Source organism: Tupaia chinensis, unplaced genomic scaffold, assembly GCF_000334495.1.
Source record: "Tupaia chinensis unplaced genomic scaffold, TupChi_1.0 Scaffold143913_1, whole genome shotgun sequence".
NCBI classification, from domain to species: Eukaryota; Metazoa; Chordata; class Mammalia; order Scandentia; family Tupaiidae; genus Tupaia; species Tupaia belangeri.
In genome coordinates this window covers 781,118-784,642 of record NW_006203764.1, presented here as the reverse complement: position 1 = coordinate 784,642, position 3,525 = coordinate 781,118, and the positions used below count along the sequence as shown (strand labels likewise).

Here is a 3,525-nt window from a genome sequence, read left to right as displayed (position 1 = left end):
TGGCCGCTGGCCCCTGGCCGCTAGTGAGTCACTGCCCCAGCCCCTGACCCTCACACAAGGCAAGTGACAAAGACCTGCCTTTCCTGGGACCCCTCCCGAGGCACTAAGAGCAGCACATACCCAGCAGCCCACGTGCCAGCTTTCAAACCTGGCTTTGTCGCCGCGCAGCTGTGCAGCCTCATCGACCTAGACCAACTCCTTTGGTTTCACTTTCTCTGTAAAAAGGGAACAGTAACGGTACGAACTTTTTGTCACTGATCTGAGAATGAAGGCAGTGATATTCAAAGTCCTTAGAAAGTTCTGGCACACAGAATGGGTTATGCAAGTGCTTGTTAAATAAATAATACATTTGCAAATGTGAGTTCTACAGAGGGGAAAACAGAGATTCAAGGTTAACAGTTCGGCAGAAGGACAGTGGTTAAGGAAAGATTGTGCTACCATCCCATGGAAGATTCTGGGCCGTTTACAATGAGAAATGCGATGCACACCACGCAGTTATGCTGTTACTGAACAGAAAAGGAATGTCCTGCTAACCAGGCTCACTCAGCCAACTTTTCGTGGGAGGGTCACAGAGTAAATCTTTCGGGCTTTGCAAGCCACGTGGTTTCTGTCACAGCCACTCCAATCTGTAGTTGCCATGCGAGAACACTCACAGATAATCGCAAATGAATGAGCATGGCTGTGTCCCAGGAGAACTTTATTTATAAAAGCAGTTAGCACTGAGCTAGTGGGCCACCGTTTGCCCATCCCTGCGATGCTAATTATGCAAAAACTGTAAAAAAGAGGACAAGGGGCCCGATGGTGGAGCAGCAGTAAAACACAATGTTCCACCAGGCAGTCTCATGTGGAAAGGTTCCTGGTTCAAGTCCAGAGACCTGCCCAAGTACTCCAGGGACACACGTGCCCAGGATCCGGGCTGGTGGAGACTTACTGCAGAGCTTCAGCAGCTCAGAACACCGCTGGGAGTGCTAGCTCTGTCTCTCTCATTTACAGAAGAAAGAGAGAAACTTTATTTATTTATTATTATTATTTTAATTTGCTATAGGGTGCATGTACTAACCAGAGAGGAAGACAGGAAGAGGGAAAGTGAAAAAACAGCCCCCAGAGGGGTGGCCATGTTGCAATCTCTTCTCCATTCTCCTCTCAGGGTTTTGGACACACACGCACATGTACACGCAAGCGGCGTGTTTTCAAGCCCCTGGGTCCAGGACTCGAACTGTGCTGTCACCCATGTGGGATTCAGCTACCTTAACTGCTCCATCACTGGCTAGTTCAATGAGTAAATTTTAGAATAAACACAAAGATTTTTAAAGACAGGGAAAAACTAGTTTTCTTAAGAGAGCAGTAGAACTATCAGTATATTTAACTTTTTTTTTTTAATGAAGGCCTTTAAGGTTATAGTCTAATAAAAAATTAAAAGATGCCACGGCCCCATCAGATGTTCAGAGTAAGTTACAGTGTGTATTACGTCTAGCGCTCACGAGCCTGTACAGGAAAGGGCAACTTTGAAATACTGCAGCCTGGGACAGGACCTGGCCTCTCCATCTGCCAGTGGTGCGACTCGGGCAAGTTTACAACCCCCCTCTTCCTCGGTTTTCTCCTCTGTGAAAGGAGGGTACAATGGTACCTGGAGTACAGGAAGAGCCTGGGGCCCAGGAGGGCCTCAGTACAGGGAAGCCGCATTTCAGTCCCGCCAATCAGCTGACTCGGGTCCAGGCAGCACTAGGAACCAGGTTGACCAGAAAGCCCAGCACACTTCACTTCCAGTGAGGGCAAACATCCTCCCTTAAACAGCACCCTGGCTATGGCAGGGACAGGCTGAGGACAGGCAGAGCCCTTTCAAGTGGGAATTCTCAAAGCGAACTCCTAGGGAGACCAACGCCCTGCAGGGCCTGGGCCCTTGGCTGGCAGAGCCATGCCCGGCTCTAAGCACCCAGCACCAGACGGCTTCTCTGTGCTTCCTGGGAAAGGTGCTGGTTTTGCAGGAGGCAACGAGACCAGGGTCCTCTCTCAGAAGAAACGAGCATCCTTATAAGGGCTCGGGGTGTAGGGATTCTCTGACCTAAACCCTACAGGACCTCACGACCCCCACCCAAGAAAGCCCTCAATGGTTAATTAGACAGCCCAAGTCTTCCTCTGTCCATCCTGCGGTCTCACCTCCCAGTCGTACCTCCCCCACTGCCCTCCTCCCCTATGAGTGCAGGACCTTCCCATGGTTCCCTGCCCACACCGTGAGACGTCTCCCTTTTGCTTATGCTGGTTGCCCTTTTTTCGGCCTGGCTACTACATTCACCCATCAACTCTGGCATCACTGCCTTCAGGAAGCCCTCCAGGATGGGGGGCGGGGGGGCAGGTATTGGACTGGGCACAAGCATTGCTAAGGACAAACCAGGTATTAGGTTCTGGATTTGGTATTTGTACACATCAGCTCAGTGAGTCCTCCCACCCACTATTAAATAGAAACAATTAGCTTTCTATTCTTTTTCAATGTTTGGTTTTCTTTTGATTAACTTCCTTTTATAGATAAGAAGTTAAGGTGAGGTTCAGAGTGGTTTAGGAACACACCCAAGGTCGCACAGTAAGTAATCCCGCTGCCTTGTTCTCCCCAGCAATCCCTTAGCTGAGCCCGAGGTTTTAAATCACCTTTATTCTGAGGCCACGCAGTGATGGCCCTGGAGCTCTCAGAAGCCCTACAGGGCTCCCATGAGACATCCTGGAGCCTTCGCTTCCCTGGAGTCCAAGGTTGGTCATTAATAGGCTGTACAGAGTATAATTAGTACATGCCCGTCCTGCCAGGGCTCTGAGACGCCAGGTTTACGACACGTCCGTGTGAAGTCAAGGGCATCCGGTTCTTGCTCCTCTGCTCTCTGTGGGTCCCCACATGCCGAGGCTGCAGGGGGCTGAGAGATTCTTGTAGACTCTGGGGGCCCTTCTGAATCCCCCTGACCCCGACCTCAGCACCGGGGCAGCTGGCACCCCAGTCCCAGGGAGAAGCTGTCCCTGGGACTCTAGCAGGCCGCTTCGGCGGAGGCGGCTTCTTCCTCACTCCTGCAGGGCCCGTTGTCCGGGCTGAGCTCCGGCAGCGGAGCACAATGTCCCACTGTGGCTGCGGGGTTGGAAGCTGACCAAGCACCTCTCGATGTCCCCGCGAATCTCCCTGGCAACTGCTGCAGGGCAGCCAGCTGCGAGTTGGGAGCCCTCCCCGTGGAGGGATCTGGGTGCGCCCCAGCCGTCCCGAGCAGAGCCCACAGTCCCTCTGGCTGCTGTCACAGCTCCGGGTGTGACACCTGGCTGGAGGAGAGGGGCAGGCAGTATATGAGCTGGCCTCGGTACTCCCGGCAGAGGGGTGGGCAGACGCACTCGGCCTCCCACACCACAGAAAAACGCCGTCCGACTCCCACGCTGCTTTCTCCGTCCTCTCAGACAGAGAGGCTTTGGGGGGCTTCTCTGAAGGGACTGACGGTCCACTTTGCATGAGAGGCACATGCCAAGTCAGCCACAACAGCAGCAGGGACGTCAACCCCC

The 3,525-nt window shown here is 53.0% G+C and overlaps 1 protein-coding gene across 3 annotated transcripts in view; it reads right to left on the bottom strand.

The window, feature by feature from the left end:
• The window catches only part of SYNE3 (spectrin repeat containing nuclear envelope family member 3), a 110,833-nt gene that overhangs the window by 83,925 nt on the left and 23,383 nt on the right, over positions 1–3,525 (bottom strand). Inside the window, exon 1 of one of the 3 annotated variants that reach the window (XM_027767077.1) lies at positions 121–692. The exons of the other annotated variants lie outside the window; for them this stretch is intronic. The gene's annotated coding sequence lies outside the window, so the exon portion shown is untranslated. Of the gene's footprint in view, positions 1–120; positions 693–3,525 lie in introns of those variants that run through there. 3 annotated transcript variants of the gene reach the window in all.